The sequence below is a fragment of the Onychomys torridus genome, chromosome 5 (genome assembly GCF_903995425.1).
Source record: "Onychomys torridus chromosome 5, mOncTor1.1, whole genome shotgun sequence".
Classification (NCBI taxonomy): Eukaryota; Metazoa; Chordata; class Mammalia; order Rodentia; family Cricetidae; genus Onychomys; species Onychomys torridus.
In genome coordinates, this window is record NC_050447.1 from 15,797,623 (window position 1) to 15,812,213 (window position 14,591).

Genomic DNA, 14,591 nt, shown 5'->3' on the forward strand with positions numbered 1-14,591 from the left:
TTGCCTCAGCACATGAGCCCCTCTGTGCTGGTGGCTCACAGCTCCTGCAGGGATTGTTGCTAGGTTTATGGTTGGGTTTGCAAAATTCATCCAGCACTCTAGCATTTGCACAAGAAATGGAAGGCATGGAAGATGCCCTTGTGAAACAAAACCAAACAACAAAGAAACTGCTGGGCAGAAGGCCCGCTGGCGTCCACTGTTGTCCTCTGCTCCCTACCTTGATACTATCTCCCTGAGGCTGGGGCTGAACATGGCTTCCTGAGGTAGACACCTGTGATTCTTGACCTTGGCTGCCAAGAGAGGCCGGCATGACTTTGAATAAGATGTTTGTCTCCTGGGATATTAGATTTCTCAGCCGTAAGCAGAGATGACAAGATCTGCCTCTCAGGTTTTGTGTTCTAGGTGGGAATTCACGTAACATAAACATTTTGAAACAAACAAGTCAGTAGCATTTGGCCACCATCATCATTGCCCATGTGTGGTACTTGGTCACCTTCCTAAGCAGAAGTCCATACCCATGAAACAATCACATCCCACTCACCTCTCACCTGGCCCTGGCAGTCTGTGCTCTGCAGATTTACCCATTTTGGATATTTCACATAAATGGAATTACACAGCATGTGACTTTTGATTCTGGCATCTGTACTTTAGCATAATGTTTTCAAGGCTTGTCCATGTGTGAGCATGTCAGTACTTCATTCTCTTTTATGGATGAATAAAGCACACCTATATACAATGCTCCACATTCACTTTGAGGTTTCAGTGACCTGAGGTCAACTGTGATCTGAAAGTATTGGAAAGAAAACATCAGAAACAATTCTGCAATCCTAAATAAGTTCTCAAATTTGTGAGCTTCTGTTCAGCTTCATCACAGGAATGTATGTTCAGGAGAAAGCAGTTTCCAGATAGGCTTTGGGACTGTGGGCATCAGGCATGCACTCCTGCCTTGAGCACATCCCCATGGATGAGGAATGAATGCTAAACCTTGTTCATCACCTGGGATGGACACTTGGGTTACGTTTCTAGCTCCTCACTACTCCCGACAATACTGTTATGTGCATACATGTATAACTGTGTGAGTCCTTGCTTTTGATCTTTTTGGCTGTGTACTTAGGATAGACATTGCTGGATCTTACATAAGGTAATTCTGTGAGTTTTTGGACAGCTGCCAAGACTGTTTTCCACAGCGGCAGAGCCATTTTTACATGTCCACTAGCAAATTTTGAGGGCTGTGATTTCTCAACATTTGTACCAACACTTGTTATTTTTTTCCATTTTTGTTTAGAATGCAGCCATCCCCGTGGCTATCAAGTGGCATCTCCCCCTGGTTTTGATTTGCTTTTCCCTAATGACTACTCACACTGAATTCCTTTTTTTGTGTACTCAATTGGCCATTTGTGTGTCTTCTTTGGACCACCGTCTGTTCACACTCTTTTGGCCTTGTTTGACCTGATTATTTTTGCTGTTGTTATAGTAGATCTCTATAGGATTCTGGATATTCATCTCTTAGCATATCTATGAGACAAATGTTTTATACCTCTGATGTGTTTCTTTTCACTCTTTGGATCATGTTTTTTTGGTGCACACAGAGTTTAGTCTTGATGAAGTCCATTTGATCTGATTTTTCTTTTACTGCCATATTTAAGAAATCATTGTCGCTAGGTGGTGGTGGTGAACGCCTTTAATCCCAGAACTAGGGAGGCAGAGCCAGGCAGATCTCTGTGAGTTCGAGGCCAGCCTGGGCTACAGAATGAGATCCAGGAAAGGTGCAAAGCTGCACAGAGAAACACTGTCTCAAGAAAAAACAAACAAACAAACCAAAAAAACAAACCATTGTCAAAGGTCAGGAAAACTTGCTCCTATATTTCCTTTAAACAGTGTTATAGTTTTCATTCAGAGTCTATCTATCTATCTATCTATCTATCTATCTATCTATCTATCTATCTTCTATCAATCTATCATCTATCTATCTATCTATCTATCTATCTATCTATCTATCTATCTATCTATCATCTGTTTATCTCACTTTTTCTCTCTCAGATCTAACAGAGGTTGGGAGGATCTCCAAAGTCCCATCACTATCAATTTTCAGCTGGTACCAGTAGGTTTCAGAAATCAGTAGCTATAGGGGCTAAAGAAAAAAAAGTTAACCAGGTCCAATACAGCATGAAAAGATAATTGCTATTATAAATGGAATTACTTGTTAATCTTTTGGGATTATTTATTATTATACAACAGTGCTGCCGATTTTTGTGTAATGGTTGAACATCCTACAACTTTACTGAATTTATTAGTCCTAGATTTTGTTTTGTATAATTTAGAGTTTTCTACATAAAATAGTGCTAAGGATAGACAGAAAGTTATTCCTTCTTTTCCATTTTGGATGTTCTTTAATTATATTTCTTACCAAGTTGCTCTGGGCTGAACAGGCTATATTGCACAAAAATGATGAAGGTGAATCTCCTTGTTCATGGATTTTCCCAAGGTTCACCCAGTGCTCTGGAATCAAGACCTCACTGCTATCTCTTTGGCTCAGAGTCGTGGCTGAGGCTGTATAATCATTTCCCTCAGGTGTTCATTTGATGTCGTCAGCAATCTGAACACACATTAACACATTAACTTGATTAAATGTTCATTGAGATCTGCTTCTAATACACTAAGTACACAGGAGCATACCCCCGTCATTAGTGAGGGTGGGCAGGGTCCTGTGGCATGGTGCTAGGTGCGAGCTGGGGACATCTGCCTTGTGTTGTGAGTAGTGACTGCTATGATGGGTCATAGCCCTTTACTGACCTTCATTAACCTGCAGTGCATATAAGAAACAAACCTTTGCTTTGTCAAAGCACAGGAGCTTTAGTGCTATTTGTCATAGCAGCAGCAACTTATCCCATCCTGAACAGTGATACAGTGTTATCCTGTCTTATGAATGAGAAATCTGGGCCTCAGGAGATTGATCAATGACAAACAGCCCATTTAGTTTTATAATCAAGGTCGAAATGCACATTCCCAATCCCCTAGAGTAGATCTGACCTAGTGGCTGCTGACAAATGTGTAGCATTCTGCCAGGGACTGCCCTGACCCTGAAGAGGGTCTATATGTAGTGTTAGGAGGTCCTCTTTATCAGCGTAAATGTCATTTTGCTGGAAGTGACTGTTAGTCTGAATTGTTGTTGTTGCTGTTTTTCAAGACAGAGTTTCTCTGCGTTCCCCTGGCTGTCCCGGAACTCTCCCTACAGATCAGGCCTCAACCTGCTTTTGCCTTGTGAGATTAAAGGCGTGTGATACCACTGCCTTGCTATTAGTCTGCGTTTTAAAAGCCCCATTCCCTACTGTAATGCAACCCTTTCATTGTGGGATGGGCATCTGGTAGTTGTGACAGTCTATTCTGACAGACCATCAGAGACCTCTCTGCTCCTTGCCATGGTTTTAGAAGCCACAGATTTTCTGGTAGTGTTTTATGAGAAGCAAGAGTATGTGTATGGTCTCATGGTTTTATGTCAGGGAGACCAGAAGCCCAGATCTAGTGCGGTTTTCATGTATAAGCTTTGTGACATTAGGTCTGTTAACCTCTTTAAGCTTCAGTTTCCTTAGCTGTAAAATGAGGCTGGCAAGGAAGAGACTGTATTAAGCCTGAGTATGGTGCCGCATGCTTTTAATCCCAGTACTTGGGAGGTAGAGGCAGACAGATCTCTGAGTTTGAGTCTGGCTAAGGCCACAGAGTGTGAGACCCTGTCTCAAACAGAGGCTGTAGTGAGTTAGGCCAGTCATATAAAAGTGCTCAGCAGAAATAAAGCCACCGGCACCAGGAAACACTGGACATCTGACTGTAGGATCTTGGTCTTGTAGGTGACAGCAAGACTTAGGCACAGTGGAAGGTTTTCAGTAGAGACACTGGAGTCCCATAGAAGGTGGATAGCAACAGCGTTAAGAGATCAGTGAAAAGCAATTCTAACAGAAGTGGGCTTGGCTGCAGGTCTAAGGTGATGTAGAAGGGCAGAGAGCTGACCAGTGGTCATGGTTCCCACCCCAGCACGTCACAATCACCATGAGTTCTGTGTCTGGACCTTGTCCTTCTGCTCTGGTGGGCCCAGGTGCTGTCTTGAGTTCTGTGTATCTTCCTGGGGCATCTGGACCCACTGGTGGGCTAAGTGTGCTGGGTCGTTCAGGCAGATGATTAGCTGCTGGCTAGGAGCTGATGGCCATGCCTTCTCAGCCTTTCCTTTCCATTGCAATCCTGAGCATGGCCAGTGCTTCCGTATAATACGGAAAGGAAAGATGTTCCAGGACCTTTCCAAATGCTACAGCCTGAGGTCATGCCTGCCACTGGCTCTTCACTTGAAAAGTGAAGCCGTTGGCTTCTGACACACTGGTCCCGGGCACTTCTGAAGTCACCGTCTTGCTCCTTTGGAACCAAACCTGCCCAGCCCCTTTTTCCAGCTCAGCTGAAAACTTTCTAATCTCTTTGCAAAGTGTCAAGTATCTTCCAATGCCTTGAAAGGTGCTTTTCTAAAAGCAGATCAAACAGTTTTGACATTTGCTGCCGAGCCATTTAAAGCCCAATTCCTGGCCCACTGCTGGTGAGGTGGTACATCTGGCTGCAGATAAGGGCTGGAGTGGCACATCTTGTCACAGACACACGGAGCCAGCTCGTGGGAGCAACATCCCAGGGCAAAACATTGCCCATAAAAGTTAATCTGCTGCTTCATCCAGCTGACAGTTCATTCTCTCATGAAAGCTAGCCCAAGGCTCCCAGTTGAATTCTGCAAACACATTTTTTTAATTTTCTGGAATTTGCAAAAACACATCAGTATCTCTCCTGCCTTTGGGTTTTTAAAATGTTTAGCAAAATAATCTCACAGCATTGCCTTCAAAGGACTCTCAGCATCGTGCTTGCCTCAACTGTACTCTGGCCCTCCAAGGAGGGAGCCTCATCATGCCTGGGACACTGTGTGGGGTGTGTGGCTGGTTGCCCATTCACTGTGCAGGGAAGACCACGACCAGGAAGGCCTGGCCAAATGGGAGTCAGGGCTGGCCAGGATGAAGGCTGCCAACTCAGATGCTTCAAAGATCAGGCAAAGAAAATGAAAGAGCCAAGTGGGCTGGCTGGAGACAACAAGGAGTGTGGAGACTGAGGCAAACCGGAGCCTGCCAGCCATGTTGAAACCGGGCAGCTGGTCTCAGTGCCTGATAATTGTCACTGAGTGGGAATGTGGGCTCCACGCCACCAGAGCTTCCCATTTTCCAAAAGGAGCGAGGCATTTGGCATTTTTAAGATGTGAAATCTCTCCATTTTTAAACATTGGCCCCAATTCCCTGAAAACACACTCATGGGCCAAACCAAACATTTCTGAAGGCTGAATCCAGCTCATGGCTGCCAGCCTTGTAACTTCAGCTCAAGGGGCAGAGATAAGGAGAGAGCAGGCTCACCCCCCCCTTCCTCAGTCTTCATGGTCATCTAGCTCAATAACCTTTCACAGAGGAGGAAACTGAGGGCTTCCACCTAGAGAACTTCCTGACTGGTTTCTTCCACCTATATTTATTACCCTAAGTCTTGAAAATGTCAGACCCTAAGACAAGACGCAGGCATGGCATCTCTCAGGACTTTCACATGATAATAGAGAGCTTCAAACCCTCTCAACTCAAAGAAATGGCTGCTTTGATGGTGTCATTTCAGACTAGGTGAGAACTCTTGCTGGGACTTTCTACAAGCTCCTCCCTTGCCAAGCACTGGGGACAGGTCTCTTCACATTCCGCAGTATCACAAATGGGTTCTGCTCTCCTGCAGGTTGCTGGGGCTTCATGGGTTGCAGGGGTTTGAATTTCTAGACCAGCAGGTCTGACACAAAAGTGGCTCTGTGTTTGGTGCTGGCCGGCAGGGCTGTTAGGACCTCCTTCAGCTTTCAGCAGGATGAATCCTAGCTGTCTAGGACTTGATCTAATATCCACCAGAGCAGAAGGGGTCTACAATAAAGAGGTGGCTTCTGTGGTCTTCCTGTCCTGCTGCCATGGAGTCAGATGGTCAGCAAGCACTCCCTCCCATCCTGGCCTCCACCTATGTCCCTGTCCTGCCCCCACACCTCTTCATGTGCAGGTTGTCATAGCACTGACCACCAAATTAGCCCTTTGTGATTTTATGTGGCTTTTATTGGCTCAAGCTGGGTGTTGGTGATGGAGCCAGATGTGAGGCTGTGGGACCACTTGAAAGGCTAGCTAATTGGCTGCATCTGTCCTCACCTTCTTATCCTGACAGGCAGACACACAGAGCAGTGACCTGGGAGCTGGGAGGCAGCTGTCTTCTCCACATAAAATGAGGCAAAGGCCAAAGGAGACACGCTTATCCTAGAATGACAGAGTCCGTGTGTGTGTGTGTGTGTGTGTGTGTGTGTGTGTGTGTGTGTGTGACTATGCATATGTGTGTGTATGCGTATGCATGTGAATGCATGTACACTGAAGATTGTCCCCTGAAGCTGTGGCTCTTTTGTCCCCAACACAGATCTGCCTCTCAATGGTCCTGTCCTGTCCAGTGAATCCTGCCCTTCCCCAACCTAAACAACCACACTTCCTATGCCTATCACTACGGAGTTTTGCATGTTCTTAAATGTCATGTAAATTGAACCACAGACTACATAGGCTGGGGAGGTGGGTTTGCTGTTCAAGCAGAAGGACATGAGTTCAGATCCCCAGCATCCATGGAAAAACTTAGCATGGTGATGTATGCCTGTAACCCCACTGCTGAGGGGAGAGTGGAGGCAGGAGGATCGATGGAGCCTGCTGGCCAGCCAGCCTCATCAAAACATCAAGCTCTAGGTTCAGTGAGAGAGCTTGTCTAAAAACAAAACAAAACAAAAGGTCCAGTGAACAGCGATTGTGTGGGCAGGCAAACATGTCCATGCATGTACACGTGGATGCCAGAGGGCATATCTTAATTTTCTCTCTTCTCAGCAGTGGAGTTCAGCTGGCTTATCCACAGTAGGCCATGGGCTTCTGGGCACTGTGTCCCTCCAGGGCTTCTTGCTCAGTGTAGTGCCTTTTGCTGTGGTTGGCAGAAGAGGATGGCTCTGTCATCCTGCTGAAAATCCCACAGTGTGGACTAATGGGATGCTGACTTCTGTGCCTGCTTAGCCTGCTCCTGGGTTCCCTTTGTGTCTCGTGAGCTATGAGTCAAATCCAAAGTTGAGCGACAGACTCCGGACAACCCCAGGCAATGTGAGAAAGTCAAACTACATCACTTCAGGAGTCACACAGTGCCTGGTTGCCTCACAGATGGTTACGCTGTCAGTAGGGACAGGCTGACCTCTCTCAGTTCTGCTTCTCCCTAATTGGGCCAGAAGGAAGTCTATGGCTCTACTTTGTTCAAGCGTCCAGTTTTCTATTTTGTTTTGTTTTTGAATATTTATTTATTAGGTATACAGTGTTTTGCCTGCAAGTATACCTGCACGACAGAAGAGGACATCAGATCTTATTATAGATGGTTGTGAGCCACCATGTGGTTGCTGGGACTTGAACTCAGGACCTCTGGAAGAGTAACGAATGCTTTTAAGCTGTGAGCCACCTCTTCAGCCATTAAACAGTACAGTTTTGCAGTACATGTTCATCTAAGGAATCGTTTGCTGTGGTCTGAATGTTTGTGTCCTTCTCTGGTCTGTGTACTGCATCTAATCTCCAGTACAATGGTATTAAGAGGTTCGGCCTTGCTAGGCCATGGTGGCTCATGCCTTTAATCCCAGCCCTTGGGAGGCAGAGGCAGGTGAATCTCTGTAAGAATCTCTGTAAGTTCAAGGCCAGCCTGTTCTACAGAATGAGTTCCAGGACAGCCAGAGCTACACAGAGAAACCCTGTCTCAACATGCCCCCCCCCAAAGGTGAGGACTTTGGGAGGAGGGTGGGTCCTGAGGCTCTGCTCTTAGCGATATGATTAGGGCCTATATAAATGAGGCTTGCAGGAGAGTCTTAGCCTCTTCTGACCTTCCCACCATTTGGAGCAGCAGAAGGTACCACAGACACCTTGTTTCCTGGTGTATTGATCGGAGACTGTCTGGCCTCCAGAGCAGTAAGAATAACTTTTGTTGTTCACAAATAACCCAGCATAAGGAGTTTTGCTATTGCAGCTGGGATGGGCCCAGGTGTGGTTCAACACATTAATTGATAAATTCTTGCTTGAGACAATTTTTAAAAAAATTATTTTAAGACAGGGTTTCTCTGTGTGTAGCTTTGGCTGTCCTAGAACTCACTTTGTATACCAGGCTGGCCTTGAACTCTCAGAGATCCTTCTGCCTCTGCCTCCCCAGTGCTGACATTAAAGAAAGGTGTGCGCCATCACTACCTGGCTGAGTCATTTTGTTTGTTTGTTTGTTTGTTTTTAAGACAGGGTTTCTCTGTGTAGCCCTGGCTGTCCTGGATCTTGTTCTGTAGCCCAGGCTGGCCTCAACTCACAGAGATCCACCTGCCTCTGCCTCCTGAGTGTCAGGTTTAAAGGTATGCACTACTGCTGCCCGGCCCATTTTTCGTAAAAATTAGGTCCCAAGTAGGATTTAAAAAATATTTATTTATTTTTCGTGTGTGTGTGTGTGTGTGTGTGTGTGTGTGTGTGTGTGTGTGTGTGTGTCGGTAGTGGTGGAGTATGTGCATGTGAGTGCAGATACCTGTAGGGGCCAGAAGAGGGTGCTGGACCCCTGGTGCTGAAGTTGTAGGCGATTGTATGCCACCTGATGGGGATGCTGAAATCTAAACTCAGGTCCCTTACAAAAGCACTATGTATACTTTACTGCTGCACTCTCCCTGGCTCTGTCCTCCTACCCCACCCTGCCCAGGTGGAATTGTGATCCAGCACCTCCATTCTGCAAAGCTAGAACCTGGTCTGGTCTGAAATCCTCCAGGGTTTGGTGTTGGGGGGCCTGACTTCTTCTGAAGTCAGACTCATCTGATTTAGGTCTCCCTTCACTAGGCCTGGGGCAGAGGTGATCTGAGTTCAGAAGAGGGATGGGACACCTTGTTTCATGTGCAAGTCCGGCTTCACGTGTTGCTTGATTGAAACCTGCAGGGGCCAGGCAATGTTTCTGAGGAGTCCTGGGTGACCCTCACAATGTCTTCAAAACTGAACTGCTGTAGTTTAGATATGGCTTGTCCACAAGGATTTACATAATTGACACTTGGTCCCCCCCAACAGGCAAAGTTCAAACGATGAAACTTCTAAGAAATGGAGTGCTGGTCATGGTGGTATGTGGCTGTAATTTCTGCATTTGGCAGACTGAGGCAGGAGGATTTGAAGTTTGGGGCCAGCTTGGCCTGTGTAGGAAGACTGTCTCAGAACTAAAAACGAAACAAGAAGTGTGTCATCTGCAAAGCAATTAGAGGGCACCATTCGTGGAACAATTAACAAAGTTGGTGAGCCGTAGGTCCAGGGAGAGTGGGTCGTTGTAAGAGCAAGCCCGGCCTCTTCTCCCGGCCCTGTGTTTCCGTCCTGTCATTGTGATGCCATCTGCCTTCAGCAGAGCCGAACAGAGACTGACATCACACTCTCGGAGCTTCAGAACTTTGAGCTAACTAAACCTTTCTTTTCTTATTTCTTCTTTTTTCTTTCCCCCTCCCCTCCCCCTTTCCAAATTAACCAGCCATGAGCATTTCACTAGTGACTGAAGAAGATTCACACACAAATGTACCAACAAATAGTGGATGAGGAAATGCTTATCTCACCCTAACCTGGGCTCTTGGGTTTACCATTTCTTCTTCTTCAGGCCAGTGGCATAGCTGAGGTCTTGCTGTGTGCTGTGAGATCTCTCAGTGTTTTTTTTTTTGTTTTTGTTTTTTTTTTTAATGGGAACATGCTCTTGTGGAGCAGCTGACCATGATGTACTGAAGGCCTTCAATGCACCCAGGGCCCTGGGGCATGTACCACCTGGAACTGTATCTTCATGTCAGCAGTAAGTTAGGACTGGAAGTTCAAGTCAGCTGCTCTGTCTGCCTGCGGACTTGAACCCTCCCTGAGGTCTCATCCTAAGGAGTGGGCCGTGCCAAGCTGCATGCTGAAATGCTGTCCTGCAATGCTGGCACCACCTCTCATTCATTCATGCAGCATGCCTCAGCCAGCCAGATCCAGGACACTTAGGGAGTGTGAGTGGGGTGTGAGACTCCCTTGGTCCTGGCTCCCCTCTTGGAAAATGTCTCAGTAGCTGGGTTCTGACTCCAGGCCAGCTACCCCACCCCCACCCCTGTAGAGAAATCTGCCCTTCATTTAGCGGTTCTATTTCTTTCTTTCTGGAAAAGTCTTTGTGGTACCAATTACAGGACTCTTTTATCCCCTCCTGTTTGAGGAATTTGAGGCCTGCCTATGAAGATCTTCTTTCCTAATCCATTCCCAAGACAGACAGAGCAGTTTGCTCTTGGAAAGGGTACCTGGCAAGAGGTTTCTGAAGAGTCCTCCTGGGGACTCTGAGCTTGGTATCAATGGAGGGCCAGAGATGTGTCAGGCATGGTGCCCAGTATGTTCATGGGCGACCTCATTGCATCTTGATGTTGAAAGGTCACAGGCTCATCCCAGTCACATGTTAGATACATCACACATGTCCCACGGGGTTAAACTTGATAGTGGGGGATGTCTTCCAATATGTTCTTTGTTGACTTTCTTATCTGTTTCCCTATAATTCTCTTAATTCAGAAGCCTCAGGATTGAATTCCAAGGACATTCTAGTAGCTTTCACCACATAGGTTGACAAAGTCCTCTGGCTCCTTCATTAGTCTGTCTCAGTTCTTTCTCTGTTGCTGTGATAAAACACCATGACCAAGGCAACTTAAAAAAAAGTGTTTAATTTCAGCTTACAATTTCTGAGAACTTACATCTTTGTCTGTTGAGACGGTTTCTTTGTGTAACCCTGGCTGTCCTGGAACTCACTCTGTAGATCAAGTTGGCCTTAAACTCGGAGATCCTCCTGCCTCTTGGCTCCCAATAGCTGGGATTAAAGGTGTGTACCACCAACTGGGCACGAGAGGTTACATGATCTGCAAGTTAGAGGCAGAGGCAGAGAGATGCTGGAAATGGCATGAGTCTTTTGATATCCCACCCCCACCCACTGCGTGCTTCCTCCAACAAGGCCACACCTTCTAATCTTTCCTAAACAGTTCTACTTACTGGGGACTGAGTATTTAAATATGCGAGCCTATGGGGGCCATTGTCATTCAAATCACCACACAGTTTTCCCCTCCTTAAGCAGGGCCAGCACCCTGGTCATCTTGTGAATTGATGCTAGTTACTGGCTGGCTGGGGCTAGGCGAGGGAGCAGAACTACCCACATCTTGACAAGCACAGAAGACAAAAGCCTTTGCACCACCTTTGAGGAAGAGTCATTTCTGGAGAGGTAGAGGACTCATCAGGATGGAGGAGTTCGAGACTCCTGAGGACACTGACCTCATTGCCAGTACCTGGGCCTACTGCTTCCCAGTGTGTCTGCTTTGACATATATGGACTTGCTGGGGTTGGTAACTCCACATTCTCTGGAGTGTGGTTGCTTTTACAGTTAAAACCTGTGTTGAGTCGTGAGCTCCTCATGTCCTCTTTCTGCAAGAGAAAGAGAGAGTCTGTGCTTTCTACCTTAACCCGATGACCAATTTCTGTCAGCCCTCCATTGTCTGTCTCAGCACAGGGACAGTGCAACATCCACCACATCCCAGAACGCTGAGCCTTTCTGTCGCTCAGTGCATGCTCCTCCTGCCTCTGGCCTCAGTGAAAGATGTTAGTAATTGCATCACTTCTGCCTGGCAGGTGCTTCCTGTAGTTTACCAACAACTAGAGACTAGGTCCTGACTGCTAACTGCAGGAGTCTTGTTTGGGACCTTGGGTGATCCTGTGGGGCCCCCTGGAGGAGGAGCAGCCCTTCTGAATTATTGGGCTAGAGGAAGAGAGTCAGGGCTTTTCACTTCTGCCCTGCCCTGTCCTTTATCATGGGCTCCATTGGGAGGGTGTGTCACCATAGGCAGGGCTGCTGAGTCCTGTAAAGATCATTCCTAGAGGAACTCAGCTATGAGCCATCAAACAACACTTCTGGGAGATAGAGGAAGGATCCAATATCTTTGTCCTGAAGAGAAATATAGGCTGCCCATGACGGTCTCCACCCTAGAGGGTCTGTCTCCCATTCCCTTCCTATAACAGTGCTACAGAGACTATCTTAGTTTTCCTCTCTTTGTACATGTGCACAGTGCCCCAGCTTTGCCCACCATGCACTGTACATAGAGCATGGCAGTGTGTGCACAGAAAGTTGGGGTGAGCAGGGGAGAGCTTAGAGCTCCAAGTAGGCCACTTGTGTTGCAGCTAGTGGGGGTGTATGCTGTTCCACAGACCTCTCCCCTCCCCACTGTTCCTGAGCTCTGGGAGCATCGGTCACTTCATCCAACCTGAGAGGGTTTGAACTCTGAGTTTCTGTGCCCTAGAAGTGTCATAGGTAGGGAGCATGCCTCGTCAGCTTTGTTCTATAAAACTGGAAGGAAAGGCTGTTCATACCTTTCAGACCTGGACACTGTGGTCAGACACATGTGAGGAAACATCCCGTCCCATCCCATTGCTTCCTGTTTGCCAGCAGTTGGGCATCTTTTCTCAACCTCCCTGGTCATTTGCTTCCTCCCTCTGTGGCTTTCTCACCATTTCATGTTACACAGTCAGACTGTTTGTCCTTGACTTGTGGGATTCATGGCTTTGCCCCCTGGACTGTGCCTGCTGCTATGGTTATGGCTCTCCTCTGCCTACTCACCAGGTGGAGCCTTTGACTCTTTGTATGTTTATATCTAGATAGGTACATTTGATTGATAGTGTTCAAGTCATATGTTGGCACCTAGCTGTAAGGGAGTCCAAGAGGAGTTCCCAGCCCTTTTAACATCTGCAGTGGGAGTTAACTTCTCCCTAAGCTGTGTGATCTGAAGAGTTCCCCAGAAAAGGCACCAGATTTGTAGCTCTCTAGTCTAAAAAGCAACAATGATCTATCTTGGTGCTAATGGCACTGTACTGCACACAGTTATAGAGGGCTGTAAAGAAACAGAATGCATAATGACACTGGACAGGTCGGGACTCAGGAAGATCTGTCATACCCTCTTTCTTCTAGGCTTTCCTGGGCCAGATGTCCAATGTCCAGTGTATATGTTAATATTCCAACCTGCCCCTTAAAATCCCACCCCTTGGCACTGCCCTGTGTCCTGATGTAAAAGCCTCATTCTAAGGGAAAAAAACCCTCCCCTTCCTTTCTCTCTCTTTTGCTGTCTAAGTGCTTGAAGCCCCTCTCTCTCTTCCTCTTTCTCCTTTCTCTCTATCTTTCTCTCTATCTTTCTAATAAACTCTTTCTGCACAGATGCAGCTTCTAGGTTGTGAATTACTGGCCATCGCTGCCATAACCAAATGGTATGCATCTGCCCAGCCCACCACTGCATCTGCCCAGCATGCCAGGAAGTTTTTCCTCACACGTGGGATACCCTGGCCTGGCCAGCTGGGGGTTCCCCATGTGTGCATAATTCATAACAGTATGGATAACAATTTCAGTGTATTTGCATCCACGGCCCTTCAAGTTGGGAACGCTTGGCACTCTGGACAGGGTGCTAAGGCTGGAAGGGCTCTCATGGCTGGTTTGATTTGACACTGAATGTGCAACTACCTGAGAGCATGAAGGCGAAAACCAGGCTCTGTGTTTCCCTCTCTCCCATGCCTCTGAGTGACTTCTTGGTTTTCCTTTTCTTTTTTGAGATTCAAAATCTGATCATTTATTTCTCACTCTTACAGATTCTTATTTATTTACTTGTTTCTTCTTTTAAGACAGGGTTTCTCTGTGTAACAGCCCTGGTTGTCCTGGAACTCTTTGTAGACCAGCCCTGGTTGGCCTCGAACTCTCAGATATCTGCCTCCCTCTGTCTTGGGAGTTCTGCAATTAAAGGCGTGCACCACTGTAGTCCAGCTTTTTTGGTGGCTGCTAGCTCACAAAAAATGACACGGAGATTCATATTAATTATGAAGCTCAGCCTTAGCTTAAGCTTGTTTTTTAATTACCTCTTATAACTTGAATTAACCCATTTCTATTAATTTACTCTGTCTCTTGTGGCTTTATTACCTTATCTCTGTACTGTCGTCTCTGCCTTCTTTTTCCCAACATCCTCTCTGCCCAGAAATCCTGCCTAGTTATTACCTGTTCAGCTTTTTATTAAACCAATCAGTGTGACACATCTTCACAGTGTACAAAAAGATTATTCTACAACAGACCACCACCATCCTAAAGATTCTTATTTTTGACTGGACTCAGAAGTAGAAGCTCTCTGTGAGGGCCATCTATGTCTCTTGGCAATCTGCTCCTGGCATTTTTCTTTGGTCAAAAGCTTATCATATGCAGCAGCTTCCTCATTACTTTCTTGGTGCATTGTTTTCAGCAAGTGTTGGCATTTGTGTTGTAGGACATGTGGAGTCCCCAGATGGTCAATGTTGGCTGCTTTGGTCCTGGGCTTCTGTCCTTCTTTGTTTAAGGGATTTCTTTCTTCCTTTCTTTTTTAAGGATTTGTTTATTTACGTATATGTGGTGATATTTTGTATATGCGCTAACAAATAAAGCTTGCCTGAAGATCAGAGGGCAAA